General features: G+C 45.8%; 1 protein-coding gene and 1 long non-coding RNA gene across 4 annotated transcripts in view; one reads left to right on the forward strand and one right to left on the reverse strand.

Moving 5' to 3' along the window:
* LOC135713807 (uncharacterized) overlaps positions 1-848 on the reverse strand; it is a 33,689-nt gene extending 32,841 nt beyond the window's left edge. The window contains exon 1 of the long non-coding RNA XR_010518767.1: positions 382-848. This is a non-coding gene — a long non-coding RNA (uncharacterized LOC135713807). The remainder of the gene's footprint in view (positions 1-381) is intronic.
* LOC135713806 (serine/threonine-protein phosphatase alpha-2 isoform) overlaps positions 1-20,781 on the forward strand; it is an 85,882-nt gene that overhangs the window by 33,530 nt on the left and 31,571 nt on the right. The gene's annotated exons all lie outside the window — the stretch shown is intronic.

Consider the following 20,781-nt stretch of genomic DNA (forward strand, 5'->3'; position numbering starts at 1 on the left):
GTTTTATATTACAGAACAGCTTAATATAAATATTTTTTTTTTTTTGACTATGTTTTTTTTTGTAGTATTACTTCTACGTGAAGTCAACGATTTACATAGTTGAATATGCTAATTTCAAATAACAGACTGTAGTGGTAATTTTTATACGATAGATGGAGTAGATGAAAGCATAGAGTTGATAGTTCCGTTAGAGTACGGCAGTGTGAAGATTGTATATAGATATTAGACAAGCGAGCTAGGACAACTTTTAAGGAAGGTACAAATCGGTTTTTTCATCTCTCTTTACCAAACTCCCCCTTTGGAGAGGGATGGTGAGGGGTGTCCCCCCCCCCCCCCCGCCACCACTGGCAAAAAGAGATAAAAACCGACCCGCTCATGTACTGCCGTTCTTCGCATGTCGGTCCCATGGCAAAAATCAGCAAGCCGAGAAAATCGCATTTTAAGCTTGATTCGTACCATTGCTTCTTATGTGATGAGACAACCAATTTGGCTGTCTTTCCAAACTTTTTCAGAACAAAGTTGTTGAGTTCATCCAGTATTAAGGAAATATGGGTGATCAGCTACCATTTGCATTGTAAAACTCAGTTTTGACAAAAACTGCTATGGGACCGATATGCGAAGAGCGGCAGTGTACCAACTGTGTGTTTGAAACAGTTCTACCGATTTTTTACCGCACTACAGTTGTTATTTGAAGGAAGGCATCCAGTCGCAGGTTTGGAAATTGCAACTATTGTTTACCCCTACCACGATATGTGCTCCTGTCATCGTCGACTTGACGATCTCGAGGGGACACGGGTGGGGTAGGTGCTGCTACTATACCTTTCGACAATTGACAGTAATTGATGGTATGCTCCCATCCAGAGTTATGTACTTTGACTATGTTTTTTTTTAGTATTACTTCTACTCTTTTTGCCAGTGGTGGCGGGGGGGGACACCCCTCACCATCCCTCTCCAAAGGGGGAGTTTGGTAAAGAGAGATGAAAAAACCGATTTGTACCTTCCTTAAAAGTTGTCCTAGCTCGCTTGTCTAATATCTATATACAATCTTCACACTGCCGTACTCTAACGGAACTATCAACTCTATGCTTTCATCTACTCCATCTATCGTATAAAAATTACCACTAAAGTCTGTTATTTGAAATTAGCATCTTCAACTATAAATATTTTATTTATTACAAAGTTCCAATGCAAGGCCCTGAATATGGATGTCTCCATCCATTGACGTACATAAACGTAGTAAGCTTAATCCTTTCCGAATATTTCAGAGTTTTAAACACAATGATTTTTCTAATGTAAGGCGTCCATAAATATACAGGTCCGCAAGTATCTTGCACACTGAATAATACATCTTCTGAATACAAATTTTCTCGATAAATTTTACACATTTGATTTAATATATTTTTCATGATTAGTTTCACTTTACCAAATTGATGATACACTACATTTACTTTTATGGAACTATGTATTTATCAATTCCAACCCATTTTAAAGCTCTTTAGAAAATGACAACCTTCAAGTTTTCGAGCACTTCGTTCACCATTTAAAAAGTCAAAGGGTCTAATATGCAATCCAATTCAACCAGTCGGAAACTGTTAAACACTATCAAAGAATTGTTCGACCTGAGTTGAAGAATTTCTCGTTATGGATTGAAAAATCGGTGCATGGAACGTTGGCCTATCGATTACAAATTTATAGCATTATTCCACACGTTATTATCCCAAATGGTCATTACCCCGAATCCCTTGCCAAAAGCTATTGATTACATAGTTTCGTTATATATTAAAAGAAGGGAATATTCCCTTCTTTATCATACATCCAAAGAATTAATTATTTTCTCTTTTATATATTCATAGAAAGGAATATTCCCTTTTTTATCGTTTATCCAATAATTAATTGTTTCCTTTTGTTATATTTTCAAAGAAGGGAATATTCCCTTCTTTATCATATATTTAACGAATTAATTATGTTCTCTTTTATATATTCAAAGAAGGGAATATTCCCTTCTTTATCGCATATCCAAAGAATTAATTATTTCCTTTTGCTATATTTTCAAAGAAGGGAATATTCCCTTCTTTATCATATATTTAACGAATTGATTATGTTCTCTTTTATATATTAAAAGAAGGGAATATTCCCTTCTTTATCGTATATCCAAAGAATTAATTATTTCCTTTTATTATATTTTAAAAGATGGGAGCCATTAAGGGGCTGTTCATTAACTACGTAGACAGTTTTTTTTAGATTTTTGACCCCCCTCCATGGGGAGGGGCATGCGTAGACAATTTTCCATACAAAATTTTTTAAATTTGTATGGACCGTGCACAATTGCCAACTTTCCCTAAACTGTCTACGTAGTTTATGAACAGACCCTAAGAAGTTTTTTTTTTCTTTTTATATACGCGAAAGAAGATTCCAAGAGTGACTATAATAAACAAAAATAGTCAATCTAATACATGGCATACTTTTCTGGAGAATGGTACATTCTGGGGAATGGTTCATTCTGGGAATGGTGCATTCTGGGGAATGAGATTCTGGGGAATGTTATAGAATCCTATCATTTGTATTCAGTATAAATTAGAAAAGGAAATTTCCTTCTCAAAAATTTACCCTTCTTTTGATCCCTTGCTGTTCTTCCATTTGTCTTAATTTCGGGGTAGTGGCCATTCTAGGTAATTCGGGGTAACGGCGTTCGGGGTTATGGCGTTCGGGGTAGTGTCACAGAATCGATTTTGAGGATCAAATGTAAAATGATTATTTTCATTTGTAACAAATATAGCGCTCAAGAACGTGTCGTGTTGGATTTTACACACAGATCGATGGCAAATTATTGCCTCATGTTGAATTGATGTTAATATTTAGGTTTTAGATTCTGGGGTCGAGAATATTCAAAATAATCATTTTGCTCAAAAAGAATTTGATTATTTTGCTTTTGACAGTGAAGATTTTCAAAACAAATAGAATTCATCTACACTGGGTTGAAGCACTACTCCTTGCTAGTGATGGTAAGGGGCTGTTCATAAACTACGTAGACAGTTTTTTAGGATTCTTGACCCCCCTCCCCCTGCGTAGACAATTGTCCATACAAAAAATAAAAAAAATTGTATGGGCCGTGGATAATTACCATACATTTCCCCTATTTCGGTTATTTGTTTTGTGCGGATCTTCCGCTCCCCCAGAGAATGATGGGAGAAGAGGTGAGAGCACATATGCTGGAGGAATAACATCAGCAATAAGAGCTGGCTGGGTACATAAATAAATTGGATAATACCAGTAGAAAATTAACATCGTGTAGCACATGTGCATATGTACTATGTCTCTCTCTCTCCCAAACAGTCGCTTGGAAGTTTGCTTTTACCATTGGTGCTGTGCTGTCGATCAGTAGGCACATGGTGTATTACGCTTGCGTCTTGGTTTACGCGGTGACTATTCAATGCGTAAGTGGAGTAATGAGTCCTTTTTTGAAAAGTTCCGCTATGAATGATGGATTGAATGGTTTAGACTTGTGATATCAGTGAGCTGATGAGCTGCGGTTCCTAAAAAATTAACCGCGGGTCTTCAGCTCACTTTAGAGAATCGGGTCTATAGAACAGCTCGGGAGCGGATCGCCCGTCTCTAGTCAAGACGCAGGTCTGATTCATGTTCAAGATTCATGTATGTAGAGTTTTTTTTGTTATTTTATAATTTTACTCCGTGCACAAACCCATGTGCAATGTATCCATATGCAAACATTGGTCAATCATGTGAACATCGATACACCCGAGTGTATTGTATGAAATGTACCTGTGTACAAAATTGCGCGTAAGTTCAAGCTGAACATTTACTTTGATTTAAGTACTCAAGCTCAACACGGTACATGTTTTCGTGAAGACTGAAGAGCGTCACACCCAGCGATTTTACGATTCTTGAGCGAACGCTCACGAATCATAAAATCGCTGATTGTGACGCTCTGACAGCGAAATTGACAGGTTTGGTGAGTTTTACAACCTCTTCTTGAAACCTACAAGTACAGCATATCATTATAACATCTAATGATTTCATAATTAAGAAAAACTTGTTGTTATAGCTAATGTGTGGAAGCAACACTGTTTGTGAGTAATAGCTACTTATTAAGGGGTAAAAATTTTACTCGTAGATTTAAAAGCTAAACAAATAGTTCATTTAATCGGTAGTTTCCTAGCGGCACCGGTGGTGTAGTGGTAGGCGTGATTGCCTCTCACTCCAAAGGACCTGGGTTCAATCCCGGTCGTCGCGTTGAGATTTTCTGAGGCAAAAATTTCTGATCACGCCTTCGTTCGGAAGGGGGAAGTAAAGCCGTTGTTCCCCGGTCCACGAGTTGATGGGTCGATAGGTGGTAGGGTCCAGGTGTAGGAGCTGTGCCTCCCTGGCGTCTGTAGCATTGACACTCAGGACGGAAAACAAGATCGAGGAAAAAAAGGTACTTCCCGTAGTCGCATTTCCCTCAAATGCGTTCCTGACTATAATTATAGTTTTTTTACGGTTACCGCGTAGGCACTGAAAATTAATACAAACAAATAGTTAAAGTATATAACTCTAGATGGGAGCTTACCATCAATTACTGTCATTGGTCGAAAGGCACAGTAGCAGCACCTACCCTACCCGGGTCTCCTCGAGATCGTCAAGTTGACGATAACAAGAGCACATACCGTGGTAGAGGTAACAATAGCTGCAATTTCCAAACCTACAAACAAACAATTACCCTCCCTTCAGATAACAACTTGAGTACGGTACAATCCATAGAACTGTTTCAAACACATCGTCGGTACATGAGCAAGTCGGTGATCATCTCTTTTTGCCAGTGGTAGCAGGGAGGATACCCCTCACCATCCCTCTCTAACGGGGTGTTTGGTAAAGAGAGATGATCAACCCGATTTGTATCTTCCTAAAAGTTTTTTTTTTTTTATTTATTACTTTATTTGTACAGAGCCGAGTTATCATTTTCGTTATACATTATTGATGTCTTATATTTAAAGTTAAAGGAGCTGGACCGGATACTCGCGGTTGTCTCGAGGCTAGTGGAGATTTACAATTTTTTTGGATGGGAAAAGGGAGAGGGAGGTTTGAAATGTGGTTTACGATACAAATATTTAATTAATTCTAAAACATGAACTAGTTTCTAATCATCTTGAAAACAAACATAAAAAAAACCCACACGTACAAACTAAACACAAGGTTAATCAAACTTACAATCTAATGTTAATATTCTTAAAGTAAACATATATGAGTTTCATAAACTCCAGATCGCGTCTAGCCAAAATATCCCGAACTGGAACATTAGGTTGTCTACCTCGAGCCCGAAGGGAATCGTACAGCTCAGATCTGACTCCACGATACTCAGCACAAGACCAAATAATATGATCGCCGTCTTGGTAACCTTGTCCACATTCACAGAGATTGCTGTCCCCCAGCCCAACAAGGAACAAGTGAGCGTTTAACGAATAGTGATTGGACATGAGGCGAGACATCATACGAATGAAGTCTCGACCCACATCCAACCCCTTGAACCATGGAATCTTCTACACCTTAGGGATGATCGAATATAGCCATCGTCCCAAACTCCCTTCACTCCACTTATTCTGCCAGCTGACGAGTGACTGTTGACGATAAATGAAGAAAAATTCATCGTAGACGATTTGTCGATCGTAAATATCGCCTTCCATAGCGCCCACCTTAGCAAGTGAGTCAGCCATCTCATTGCCCGGAATCGAGCAATGAGATGGGACCCATGCAAAGGTGATGACAAAAGATCTTAAAGATAAAGCACTTAAAAGCTCTCGTATTTTCATGAGAAAATACGAGGAGTGCTTTACCGGCCTCATGGAGCGAATAGCCTCGACAGAACTGAGACTATCCGTAAAAATAAAATAGTGATCTGGTGGAATTGAGGCGATCGTTTCTAGAGTAAAGTATATTGCCGCCAGCTCAGCAACATACACTGGAGTCGCTTTTTACGCGGTTTTTTTTTACACGGTTTTTTTTTACGCGGTTTTTTTTTACGCGGATTTCGGAATTTACGCGGTTTTTTTTTACGCGGATTCCGGAATTTACGCGGTTTTTTTTACGCGGATTTTGGTTTTTTTTACGCGGATTTCAGAATTTACGCGGTATATCGTGTTACAAGTTCCCCGGTAGCGGTAGAGCAGAACTACCGTAGGGCCAACAAAACACAAACATTTGCTCCAACCAAAGCAAAAGAGTGTCGAATAACAGTTTAACATTTATTCATTCGCACCCATTCTCCCCCATTCCTACTCCTGATTCCTACTTCCTCTTCTTCCTCTCTCTATCCTTCGTACTTTTCCGGCAACCTTGTGCCTCCTATCATCTTTCCAACTATGTCAATTTTTCTTCTTATGAGTACTCACTTTGCCGGTCGGGTGCACCCTTACCGTCGCACAAACGCCGTCTCGATGATGCTGCTATTCGCACGTCTGTTCGGCTCCACACGCACAACACACCTGCGCTCCTGCCGTCGCTCTGGGTGGGGATTCACTCCTCGAAACACCGTCGATCATATCAACGTAAGTGCTCGCGGGTTCGTTTCCCTCCACGTTGGACGTCGCTTCCGTCGAGACCACTAGTTGCTAGCGGCGTGCCCCGTCGCTTCGATGTCGCAAGCACTCCGAGGAGAATAAACCTCGCCTGAGGGTTCCGCAGGTGATGCGGGCTTCGACACTGACCACGTGTCACGATCACGAGACAATCCGATCCAATGAGGTGCTGAAAGTATGGAACAAAAGCCTTCTTTTGAAGGCTTCGTCTTTCGATGCCACGATCCACCGCGGCCGGGCGCTGTCCGTGCGATCGGATCTCGTGCTGCTGATCGTCGTCAATTCTCCACGTGCACCTCTTCTCGCTGCCGGTATGTACGCTTTGTGTGGCGAAAATCTTTTGATTGCCGCGCCGTTTCCAAGCGGGCCGTTTGCAGATCTCTTCGTTTCGGATCTTTTGGACACTGCCGCAATCTTCCGATATCCGTCGGATCGAAAGGCGGTCGTTTTAGCACCACTCACCGCCGAAATTGCAGCCCGCGCGCCGACGAAGAACAATTTTCACCACGCACTCTACTCGCACTCGCGACAACCAAAGAAACGAATATTTTCGGGTTCTTTTCCGACCCACGCTCTTTTGCGTGCCGTTTGCACGGGAATCTTTTCACTTCTGCCTTTCGCTGTGTTCGACGGATCCGGTACAGGCTGATGTGGATGTGTGTGTGCGTGCGGAAGCACAGTCAGCAGACTCAATGCTGAATCATTATTCGTCAAAACAATTTGCGTTGCTCGTTCCTTGTCAAGCGATGTGACCTCTGCAGCATCTTTTGTTTATGCACGTTCGAATGTGTTTAAGCAGCAATTGTGTAAAATTACTCGTTTTTACCAAACACAGGAAAAAATTACAACCCAAATCTAAAACGTAACACAACTCTACCGTAGCGGAAGAATTTTTTATGAATCGGTGATCAAACGATTCATAAAAAATTCAAAACTCATCCCTCAGGATGTTGGTCAGAGACTTCAACGGTCAACAAAACTCTTGAGCAGACCTCAAGTTACAAAATTCAACTAAATCGAAACATAAAACGTACGCAAGCGTCGGCTGCTTGCCAGATCTTAATCTCCCATCACTACCTGAACTGCCTAATCTAAATGCTTACAACCGTCAGCTGCTTCTGGCAGAACTACTTCGACCTTCCAAATCGTCTCTGACCTTGTCCTTGTCCAAGCTTCCACAAATCCGTGCCCACTACGGCGAACATTCAAACGGATTCTAGCCTATTGATATAGCAATAATAGGCTCAATCTCACACAAAACGAAAAGAAGCTTAGATATTAATGATTGGCTTAACATATTAATATTTACAAGGACTAAAATGGTTTGTATTGGTTTATGCGGTGCATCTGAGAAAAGTTGCATTTCCGCGACTAAATCGTCATGAGCCCAGAGTGAGGGGTTTTACCGCGCCCCGAATCGCGTTGCTTTGGGATGGAAATTTCATGACGATCCTCAGAGATTTTAACCTTTGGGAACGCATTCGAGTTAACTGGACACGCTTGAGGAAGTACGTGAACACCAATCCAGTCTTGGATGTGTTGTGCCGGGTTTTGTGTTTTCTTGCTTGGTAGCTGGCGTAGCTCATAGCTCTGTTGTCAGTGGTTAGTGGTTGTAGTTGGTGATGAGCTGGTTTGTCCCGATCGGCGAACGGCTTGACCACTTGGTGTGTTTTGGTGTGAGGTCTCCTCTTCCTGGTTGGCAGTTGTTTTGCGGACATAGCTTGATGATATGCACAGTTTGTCACGTCTGGCAACGGCATGTCAGCGCGAAGCATATACATGGTCAGTTTCTCTCGCCCTGACTAACGGCCTGCCCGGTTGGGCTTCTCCTTCCTCCGTCTTGCTGTAACGACTTCGGTTAGCCGCGGAGCCTGGTGGTTTGCGCAGTTTGTCACGTCTGGCAACGGCATGTCAGCGCGAAGCTTGAACATGGTCAGTTTCTTTCGCCCTGACTAACGGCCTGCCCGGTTGGGCTCCCTTCAGTCCGCGTCACCGAGACCCCCATCGGATGCATGCCAGACTGATGATACGCACCAACTCCCTGCAGTCCGTTTCCAGCCTGTCAGGGTACGATTTCTCCCGTATCGTGAACGGCTCGCGCGGTTGCGCTAAGATCCGTAGCATTGCACATCATCAAAGACTCATCAAATCGTGCTTATCAAGGTGGAGAGGTAGTTAATTACGTTTTTGCTCATCACACCTGACGGACGTTGTCCTTCCACCCGTTAGACGGTGTTTTCGAGGCTTTCGCTCTTCGTTGACAGGCATTGCCTGTGGACATAGCTGTTACAATCCGATTTAGTCGGCCTTGATATCCTTCGCATGGTACCTTCCTTTCTTGCCGCTCAAAACGTCCTCCAAAACGTACAAGTTCGTTCCCAGGATCTCCTTCACGACTGCTGGAACGAATTTCGGTTCGAGCTTGCTGTTTATTTGATCTGCCTTCGACGACAGCACGAATGATCGCCGCCAGACTAGGTCTCCCACCTTGAATGCGACTACTCTTGATCGAAGGTTGTACCGTTGCTTCGTCCTCTCGTGGTTGTTCTTGATACGCTGGATGATGAGCTGCTGTATTCGGCGAATCGCTGATAGACGCAAGTCCTGTGCCACCTTCGGATCCTCCGGCGTATTCAAGTCTTGCTGTGTGTAGAGATCCGTGTGTAGTAGTAGGTTCCTCCCGAAGTTTGCTTCATGCGGACTCACTCCTGTCGCCTCGTGCTTGGCCGAGTTAATCGCAGCGGTGATGGCCGATAAGTTCTCGTCCCATTCTCGATGATCTCCCTCCAACAACGACCGGATACAAGTGACTATGACGCGGTTCACTCGCTCCGCATTGTTGACTTGCGGGCAGTAGAATGCGGTTTTCATATGGCTTATTTTGTGCCGTGCCAGCCATGATTTGAACAGCATCGACTCGAACTGCTTTCCGTTGTCGGACAGTATTATCCTTGGACGCGAGAACTTCAGGCAAATCTCCTTCTCCAGGAACTCCACCATCTTCTGCGAATCCGCCGTGCGCATCGGCTGGACGATCACGTACTTGCTGACCCAATCCACCACCACAAGTAGCACCGTGTTTCCTCGCTTGGAGCGTGTGAGCGGCCCGACGAAGTCCACCGATATCATCTCCCACGGAATTTTCGCCGGTTTCGGGTTACCCATCTGCGGCATCATTCTTGTACCCGGAGCCTTGCACGCCTTACACGTAGCACAGTTCTTCACGTAATCGTTGATTTCCTGTTGCATCCGCGGCCAGTAGTAGTGCGCCTGCAACTTGTGCCAAGTCTTGTAGAAGCCTAGATGAGCAGCGGCTGGTTCGTCGTGGAATCTGCGGATCAACTGTATTCTATCCTGCTTCGGAAAAACCTGCTTCCACTTGTGGAACACTGCTCCTACTTCGTCCTTGCAGCGACAGTTCTTGAACAGGACATCATTCGCTATCCGAAAATCTGGAAACTGGTCTCCGTCGTTCTTCACTTTTTCGATCAGCTTCGTGTACCATGGATCCTCTATCTTTTCTGCGGTAAACACTGCTTCCGCTACCGTCCTCGACAAAGCATCAGGAACTACGTTGATCGAGCCTTTTCGGTACCGGATCTCGAAATCGCACGCATTCAGCCTCAACAGCCATCTGCTCATCAGCGCTGTCGGATTCTTCATGGACTTCAGATAACTGAGCGCCGCATGATCGCAATGCACGACGAACTTGACTCCTTCTACGTAGCCTCTGAACTTTTCGATCGCCCTGATCACCGCCAGGCATTCCCGCTCCGTGACCGAGTACTTTCTCTCCGATGCTGACAGCTTTTGCGAGAAGTAGCTGATGGGATGTTCCTCTCCGTCGATTTCTTGAGTGAGGACCGCTCCAATCGCTGTATCGCTCGCATCACATGCTATGGCGAACGGCTTACCGTAGTCGGGCATCGCTAACACCGGGGCTGATACCAGGGCTGCCTTCAGCTTGAGGAATGCTTCTTCCGCTGCCGGAGTCCACCGGAACTTCGTCTTCGCTCTTGTTAGATCAGTCAGTGGAGTTGCGAGCTGCGAGAATCCTGCGATGAATCGCCGATACCAGTTACAGACACCCAGAAAGCGTTGTACTTCCTTCCTGGTCGAAGGTGTTGGGAACTGCACGATCGCTTCGATTTTTCCGTCGTCCACGCGCCATCCTTGTTCATCAATCACATAGCCGAGGTACTTCATCCGCTTCCTGCAGAACATTGACTTCTCCGACGATATCGTCAGATCCGCTTGCCGTAGTCGCCGAGCCACTTCTTCGAGCAGGGCGATGTGCTCTTCGAAGGTTTCTGAGCAGATGATGATGTCATCCAGGTAGTGAAAGACCTGCGGTTCCATGTCTGCGAAGATGTGCGTCATCAGCCGTGCTAAGGCTTGACTGGCCGTGCACAATCCAAAAGGCACCACCTTGAATTGAAAGTGGCCTCTGGATGGAACGGTGAACGCCGTTAGCGGCCTTGATTTTGAGTGAAGCGGAAGCTGCCAGAAAGCATCCTTGAGGTCTATCGACGAGATGAATTTACTGCTTCGGAGGTTGTTAGTTATCGATGCGATCTGCGGAATCGGATAATCCTCGTTCACCATGATCGAGTTGAGGTGACGGGCATCTAAGCAGACGCGGTACTGACCGGTCTTCTTCTTGACGGCTACTAATGGGTTGTTCCACGGCGAGAATTGAGCTTCTTCGATGACGTCCAGTGCAATCATCCGATCGATTTCTCGATTGACCTCCTGGAGAACGTACGGTGACATAGGGTAGTGCCGTTGCTTCCTTGGTGTGGCGTCTCCTACTTCGATTCGATGTTCGTACATGGTCGTGCGTCCCAGCTTGCCATCCTGCGCCTTCGGGAACTTCGCTACAGTTCTCTCTAAGTGCCTTCTCTGCTCTGCCGACAGCTCCTTCATCTCTTGGTCTTCACTCCGTTCCTCTTTGTTTTCTACTTCGACCGAGCAGCAAACAGCCTTAACTCCGAATTTGTCCCAAAAGTTCATACCCAAGATGACGCAGTCTGGGATTGATGGCACCATCAGAACTGGGAGAACTTCGTTTCGGTTGTTGTACACTATGGGAAGGTAGACGAATTCGCTGATACTATGCCGTGTTCCGTCCGCTGTCTTGATTCCTCCTTTCACGTTTCCTTTCTGCAACCCATAATCCTCTGCCAGCTGGGTTCGTTTACCGCCGAGCAGCGAGCAGTTGGCTCCGCTGTCTAGCAGTGCAGTTAACTCTTTTCCTAATACCGATATTACAGCGAGCGGTCGATTGTCACTTCCGGGGTTGATGATTATTGAGATGAGGTTCTTGAACTCTGGGATTTCTGAGGGTTGTTCGAGAGTATGCGGAGAGCTGCTTCCCTCTATTGCATGTTCCCCGCCGTGTAGTTTACCGCATCTGAGCGGCAAGTGAAGCAACTGCGCAGCGAATATCCTTTCCGTCCACAGCGGTAGCAGAATAACACCGCCTGCGGCTTAGGACAGTCCATGAATCTGTGTCCTTCTTCGTCGCAGTTCCAGCAGATCATTACCAACCGTTGGTGGTTTGCCGCCGATTGTTGCTGATCACTTTGCTGCTCCACTCGATCTGATCGGTCTTGTTGTTGCGGTTCGCTCCTCCTGCGTGTTTCGCCGGTTGATTCCCCTGTCTGCTGCTGATTCCAACGCTGTGGTTGCCAACCCTGCGTGCTCTGCTGGTGGTCCACCTGTTGCTGCATTCGCGGTATTGGTTGTGGCGCGTTCTGCGGGCGTAGTTGTTGCTGAGCAGACGCCGATGGCATGCTGGTGTATTGTTGACGTGGTTGCTGCAGCTGATCAGGTCCCGAATGGTTAGATCTACCGCCAAATCGAGGCTGCCGCTGGTTTTGCGCTGCTTCGTTCGGCCTAGAGCTCTTCCTTTCGAAGATCATTTTAAGAGCGTTCACTTGCTCAACGAGCTCATCGAGCTTGTACTGCCAGTTGTCTTCCTCCGGATCTGCTGACGCTTCTTCTTCCTGAATTCCTACGACTTCTACTGCGTGCATCCTGTTGAAGCGATGCGGATGTTGCTGTGGTATTTGCACTGGCCTGCTGCTGGCCGCAGGTGTCGCAAAGTTCGGCTCTAGTAGCGCATTATGTGGAATTGGGATGCGACGCTGCCTGTTCAATAGCATCCTCGTTTCGTCGTAGCTGGTACAAATCTCTACCATTTCTCGTAACGATCGAGGCCTTGCTGCTGTAACAATCGCTGCATAGTCCGCGTTCATATTCTTCTTCACTATGAAACACTTCTCTTCTTCCGGAACTGGCGGCTCTACGAACCGGAAAAGTGCAGAGATGTCCCGGTAATATTTTGCAAACGACTCGCCGGCTCCTTGGAATCGAAATGTTGCTTCCAGACGAAGAATTTGGGAGTATCCACTTGGCAGGAATTCTCTCCGTATCTCCCGTTTGAACGCATTCCATGTCGGTAGCAATTGCTGTGAAGTAGCTCTCGCATACCAGTCAAGAGCGTCCTCCTGTAACAGGTGCTTGATGGAGATCAGCAGTGTCTCGTCGGTCATGCCCTCTGACCTGGCGAACGTCTCAACGCGATCCAAGAAAATGTTGAGCGATGTTGTATCCTTTTCTCCTCTAAATTTGAATGGCCAATTATGTACCGCCTTCAGCATCCTTCTCTCGTCCTCCCGCCTTGCTGGAGCTGGTTGTCTTTCTTGGCGAAGCAGACGAGCCAGTAGCTCGTCACGAATCCTGTGGTGCTCTTCCCTGGCTTGCGCTTCTCGGGCTCGTGCATCCCTTGTTTGCGCTTCTCGTGCTTCTTCTTCTCGAGTTCGTGCTTCTCTATACTGCCGCTCCCTCGCTCGAGCTTCCCTTGCTTCTGTATCTCTGGCTCGCAGCTCTCTAGCTCGTGCCTCCCTAGTCTCGTATTCGTCATTGACGTCGTATGGTGGAGGTGGTGAACCATGACAACGATCCGGTGATAATCTTAGGCCGCTCCTGATGCTTCGACGATCTTCATGTGAGTTTGACAATAACAAACTTTGACCCCGTCCTCCTGAGAACGAAACCAGTCGTGGCGTCGATGACCCTGACGGTGGTAGTTCGTCCTGTTGTCCAGCGTGTTCCCCCGAATTCGCCGAATTGTTTCCTCCTCCAACAGCGCCTTGCTCTTGATCAATGGTCCTCCTTCTCGTACCGGTTGCGTTTGCCTGTTGGTTCACATTAACTTCACTTGGTTGTACACCATCACTACAGGATCTCAACACACTGACAACTTTATTGAACAACACATTCATGTGTACCGTTATCAACGTGTGAGTGTCTTTCAATTCCACCGGGGGATTAATTAAGCGTAACCGACTTCGATAGTGAGACAGTCGCGAACAAAGTTGACTGAGACCGTTTATGTCTCTTGTATTGACGGCTGTTTCGGTGAGCAAGTGAAATTGTTCAACTTGCTCTTGACAAACTTCAATATTAGCTTGAGCACTCATCACATGCTCAGAGCTAGTTGGCATGTTGTCTCTCGAGGACTCTTCTTGCAAGAGTGCCTTGAGGCGAAGCACCTTGCCTCGGTGCGTAGTGGGTCCCAAGTTGACAACATGACGTAGAGCCAACTCGTAATCTATTTCCTCATTACTCAAATGCGTATAATCCATCTCGAAATCTAGTGCGATAAGGCTAAAAACAAATAATCCTATCAAGGATACTCAAGCACAAACCAAAAACTCAATACACAAACCAAAAACTTCCGCTTACGGTAATTTAAATGTGGATTTTCAGTTGGGCGCCAGTGTTACAAGTTCCCCGGTAGCGGTAGAGCAGAACTACCGTAGGGCCAACAAAACACAAACACTAATCGGCATTTGCTCCAACCAAAGCAAAAGAGTGTCGAATAACAGTTTAACATTTATTCATTCGCACCCATTCTCCCCCATTCCTACTCCTGATTCCTACTTCCTCTTCTTCCTCTCTCTATCCTTCGTACTTTTCCGGCAACCTTGTGCCTCCTATCATCTTTCCAACTATGTCAATTTTTCTTCTTATGAGTACTCACTTTGCCGGTCGGGTGCACCCTTACCGTCGCACAAACGCCGTCTCGATGATGCTGCTATTCGCACGTCTGTTCGGCTCCACACGCACAACACACCTGCGCTCCTGCCGTCGCTCTGGGTGGGGATTCACTCCTCGAAACACCGTCGATCATATCAACGTAAGTGCTCGCGGGTTCGTTTCCCTCCACGTTGGACGTCGCTTCCGTCGAGACCACTAGTTGCTAGCGGCGTGCCCCGTCGCTTCGATGTCGCAAGCACTCCGAGGAGAATAAACCTCGCCTGAGGGTTCCGCAGGTGATGCGGGCTTCGACACTGACCACGTGTCACGATCACGAGACAATCCGATCCAATGAGGTGCTGAAAGTATGGAACAAAAGCCTTCTTTTGAAGGCTTCGTCTTTCGATGCCACGATCCACCGCGGCCGGGCGCTGTCCGTGCGATCGGATCTCGTGCTGCTGATCGTCGTCAATTCTCCACGTGCACCTCTTCTCGCTGCCGGTATGTACGCTTTGTGTGGCGAAAATCTTTTGATTGCCGCGCCGTTTCCAAGCGGGCCGTTTGCAGATCTCTTCGTTTCGGATCTTTTGGACACTGCCGCAATCTTCCGATATCCGTCGGATCGAAAGGCGGTCGTTTTAGCACCACTCACCGCCGAAATTGCAGCCCGCGCGCCGACGAAGAACAATTTTCACCACGCACTCTACTCGCACTCGCGACAACCAAAGAAACGAATATTTTCGGGTTCTTTTCCGACCCACGCTCTTTTGCGTGCCGTTTGCACGGGAATCTTTTCACTTCTGCCTTTCGCTGTGTTCGACGGATCCGGTACAGGCTGATGTGGATGTGTGTGTGCGTGCGGAAGCACAGTCAGCAGACTCAATGCTGAATCATTATTCGTCAAAACAATTTGCGTTGCTCGTTCCTTGTCAAGCGATGTGACCTCTGCAGCATCTTTTGTTTATGCACGTTCGAATGTGTTTAAGCAGCAATTGTGTAAAATTACTCGTTTTTACCAAACACAGGAAAAAATTACAACCCAAATCTAAAACGTAACAATCGTTTTTTACGCGGTTTTTTCTTACACGGTCTTTTTTTACGCGGATTTCGGAATTTACGCGGTTTTTTTTACGCGGATTCCGGAATTTACGCGGTTTTTTTTTACGCGGTTTTTTTTTACGCGGGACGTATCACCCGCGTAAAAAGCGACTCCAGTGTATACGGAACAAGGAGCTTGAAGCATTCGAGCGGCGCTATGAAATTCGTTAAAAATACCAAAACCAGCGGACGACTCTATTAGTGATCCATCTGTGAAGAACGATCTTGCGGAATCAACTTGGCCAAACTTTGCAGCGTAAATTGACGGAACAATCATGGAACGATGATGTTCTGGAATCCCACGAATCTCCCGCGTCATAGATAAATCAAAACTAACTGAATTGCCGAAGTCGGAGAAGCATACACGATGAGGATTATGCTGTGAAGGGTTGACATCCTGTGTTATGTACACGTAGTACAATGTCATAAAACGAGTTTGAGGGTTTAGCTCAAGAAGCTTCTCAAAGTTTTCAATCACCAGTGGGTTCATAATTTCACAACGGGTGAGGAGCCTGAGGGATAATTCCGAAAACCGATCAGAGAGTGGCAACATGCCCGCTAACACTTCGAGACTCATCGTATAAGTCGAGTGCATGTATCCTAACGCGATACGAAGACAGCGATACTGGATCCGTTCCAGTTTGATGATGTGCGTTTTAGCCGCCGACTGGAAGCAAAAACTACCGTACTCTAACCGATAAAATCGTTGTCCGGTACAACGTCAGAAGATCTTGTGGATGGGCTCCCCACCACGTTCCGGTAATTGTTCGAAGAAAATTGATCCTTTGTTGGCATTTTCGTCTCAGATACTCAATGTGGGATCTCCAGGTGCATTTGGAATCGAATCAGACCCCAAGATATTTGAAAGACATGGAATGAGTGATCGGCCTACCCAAAAGTTGAAGCTTCGGTTGTGCTGGGCTATGCTTCCTAGAAAAAACGACCAACTCAGTTTTCTCCGTGGAGAATTCGATACCTAGCTGAATAGCCCAAGTAGACAAATTGTCTAAGGTATCCTGTAAGGGTCCTTGCAGGTCGGCATCTCTGGGCCCTGTCATAGACACTACTCCGTCATCTGCAAGTTGTCTCAGCGTGTAGTTGTCACTTAGACAATTGTCAATTTCTCTGACGTAGAAATTATACAAAAGGGGGCTTAAACATGAGCCCTGGGGGAGACCCATGTAACTAAATCGACAAGCTGTAGAGTTTCCATGAGAAAAGCTCATATGTTTCTCTGACAGCAAATTGTACAAAAAGTTATTAATTAATGGAGAAAGGCCACATGCGTGGAGTTTGTCTGAAAGGACTTCAACCGATACTGAATCAAAAGCCCCCTTAATATCCAAGAACACAGAAGCCATTTACTCTTTTTTAGCAAAAGCCAACTGAATTTCTGTGGAAAGCAACGCGAGACAGTCGTTCGTTCCCTTGCCCCTACGGAAACCAAATTGAGTATCTGAGAGTAGGTCGTTCGTCTCAGCCCATTTGTCCAAGCGAAAAAGGATCATTTTCTCCAACAATTTTCGAATGCACGATTACATCGCGATGGGACGATACGAGTTATGATCTGACGCGGGTTTTCCAGGCTTTTTAATGGCTATAACTCTCACTTGCCTCCAATCATCCGGAACAATATTGAGCTCTAGCAACTGACAAAACAAGTTCAACATGCGCCTCTTAGCGACGTCTGGGAGGTTCTTCAACAAGTTGAACTTGATTCTATCAGCCCCCGGAGCCGAATTGCCACACGAAAGGAGCGCGAGTGAGAGCTCCAGCATTGAAAAAGGTTGGCTGATCTCGTCTACCGAATTCCTCGTTTCGCGATTCCTCTCTGTGCCGGCACGGAATCAGGGCATACTTTTCGCGCGAACTTGAGAATCCAACGATCTGAGTACTCCTCGCTCTCGTTGTTCGAAGACCGGTAACGCATCTTACGCGCCGCGTTCCAAAGCGTATTCATCGACGTTTCGCGCGATAATCCGTCCACGAATTGCCGCCAGTATCCGCGTTTCTTGGCTTTGATGAGGCTCTTGAGTTCGCGTTCAAGAGCCGAGTACGCTTCGAAATACACGGGTGTTCCACGTTTCCGGAAAAGCTTAAACGCGTCGGACTTTTTACGATAAACCTCTGTGCATTGGTGGTCCCACCAAGGGGAAGGAGGTTTTCTAAGCAAAGACGTTCCAGGAACCGGCCGAGTTTGGCTGAGCTCGAAGCGCGCTGTCCAAGATCAGATTGGAGAGGAAGTTATATTCCTCCAACGGTGGAAGCCCTTCTACCGACGACACGGCTTCCTCTATCGCGGTCTTGAACGTTGTCCAATCGATATTAACGGATTTCGACGGATGGAACCCACTAGCAATCGAAATTTTGATCGGCAAGTGATCACTACCGTGGGGATCCTGGATCACATTCCACGTGCAATCCAACGATAATGTGTTAGAGCAAAGTGTTACTTTTCCATTGTTAAGAATTGTCATATTGAAGTTATCACAGAGGTCATATATAAAAGTAGAACGGTTGTCATCATACAGTTCCCCCCAGCCTGTACAGTGGGAATTGAAATCTCCCATGATCAACCGTGGAGCAGGAAGTTCCGAACATATATCTGAAAGTTGTTTTCGATTAACAACGGCTCTAGGAGGAATATAAACAGTAGCAATACAAAGGCTCTTCAATACCTGGAAATTGTGGAAGATTCACTCTATAGAAGGAATGGCACTTTTTGATCCTCAAAAGTACCCCTCCTCCACGCGAATCCTCACGATCCAGTCGAATAATGTTAAAATCATAAAAAGGAAGATCAATATCTGAAGAGAGCCAAATTTCACAAAGAGCAAATGCATCACAATCATTATTGTGAACTAAAAACTTAAAAGAGTCTAATTTAGGAATAAGACTTCGACAATTCCACTGTAGAATAGTGATTAAATCCCCGACCTCGTTTGGAAAATTATCCATCGAAGGAAATGATTGCTGCAAGGAGGGGCCACTTCAATGTCAATTGCTTCAAGAGGGTCTTCACAGTAAGAAGCATTGCCAGAACAATGCTTTTGAGAGGATCAGAAATATTCAGGTACTTGAGGATATCGTACACAATTTTATCAAATGAGAACAACCCAGATGAAGAAGGGGCTTCTGTTCTTAAAAATGGGACATCAGGGGTTTTGGATGTCCCTGCGAGAGGTGGAAAATCCTGGGTATAGTCAGTTCTTCTGAATCCAGGAGGAGTAGAAACTTCCTTTTTTCCACCACTCCTTGATTTGGGCAAGCTGATTTGGGGTTCTTCATTCTCAACTTTCCGCGAACGGATGCGTTTTCGTTTCCGTGCTGAAAAACGGAAAGAAGTTCCCTCCTCAAAGTCAGTCTCGTCATCTGACAAAAGAGAAAAGGGATTTTTGTCGTTGGTCGATGGCGTGGCCGTCTTAAGCATTTCTGCAAAAGACTGCCGGGAACGTTCCTTAAGTGAGCGTTGTAATTTCTTCCCGCGTTGTTTGTACACCGGGCACGACGAGAGACCATGAGGAGTTCCCTTACAGTACACGCATTTTGGTGCGGTAGCTGCACAGGTGTCATCCCCATGCTTCTCCCCGCATTTGGAACAGCGTGCCATGCTGCCACAGTGGGAGGCCGTATGTCCCAACTGCTTACAGTTTTGGCAGTTCATGACCCGGGGAACGAACAAACGCACAGGTAGTCGAAGTTTTCCCAGCTCGATGTAGTGAGGAAGGGCTGAACCAGAAAAGGTCACACGGAACGAGTCTGTGGGGGTAAAACTCTTTTTACCCTCGCTGACAGATACTGAGCCCAGTTTTTGAACATCCAGTATCTTCACCGGGGGAAGCAAAGGGTTCTTGAAACGGCCAACCGCCTGCTTCTCCAAGATCTCGGGGGTCAGACTCGCTTCGGTGACCACACCTTCGATCTCCACATCACGAGCTGGGATGTAAACTCTATACTCGAGCGTGAAAAGCTGGGAGGCAGCAATCTCGTTAGCCTGCTTCAGGTTAGAGACGGAGACACGAAGTTTATTGTGCCTAACCTTCGTGATTTCAGTCACGGCCGAGTATCGCTTCGTCAGATCATTAATAATTTGCATTACATTCAAAGGTTTGTTTCTGGGCTGAAAGTAGACAACCCATGGGCCAGTCGAGTCATCTGGATAGGCTCGTGATCGGAGGTTTATCTGAGCCTGTCCTTTGCCAGACTGAGACGATGAACCAGGGATGACATCATCTGTCTTCTGAGATGACGTACGTTTTCGACCCTTCTTGCCATCGCGTGGTAAAGTGGTGTCACCACTGGTGTCTACCACTGAAACGATAATCACTCGGACACAATACACACAAAAAAAAACTACAAACACAGAACACAAACTTAAAATTTAACTGTGGGCGAAAGAGAGAAACAAGAACAAAAACTTATCTGATAATCCTATACTACTACCACCGAGCGTTTAAACGGCAGCAGCGGAGCGACGCGCAGCGTGGATGATCTTCGATCAGCGTGTGCGGGCGGTCTTCGTTGGTGTGTGCTTATGTGAGGGTCGGCACTCAGCTGAACACACGATGATAGATGAGCGGTGTAAATGCGGAGGCAGATGCTGACACTCGATGACGATGATCCGTGTGCAGGTATGCGTTACCACGCACCGATGGTGCGCAAAATGGTTGGAGAATTGGCAATCACAAAAACAATTTTCCTTCCGATGATGCCGAAAACACACTTTCTTCTCAGAAAAAAAAAACTCACTTTTAGTTAATTGTTTAACTGGGAACTTAAGCGAGAAAAACTGATAATTTAAATCAAGCGAATAGCGAGAAAACTTCCAAAATAGCGGAGCGCGATCTAAGTCGACCGTACTTCTTGCTAGGACGCAGTGGAGTGAATTCCTAAAAGTTGTCCTTGCTCGCTTTCTATTCTTCACACTGCCGTACTCTAACGTAACTATCAACTCTATACTTTCATATCCTCATCTATCGTATAAAAATTAACACTTTAGTATGTTATTTGAGATTAGCATCTTCAACTATATATCGTAGCATGTTAGTGTAGCAACGTTATGATTACG

This window comes from Ochlerotatus camptorhynchus, unplaced genomic scaffold, assembly GCF_037179485.1.
Source record: "Ochlerotatus camptorhynchus isolate MF236.1 unplaced genomic scaffold, CSIRO-AGI_Acam_v1.1 ptg000579l, whole genome shotgun sequence".
NCBI classification, from domain to species: Eukaryota; Metazoa; Arthropoda; class Insecta; order Diptera; family Culicidae; genus Ochlerotatus; species Ochlerotatus camptorhynchus.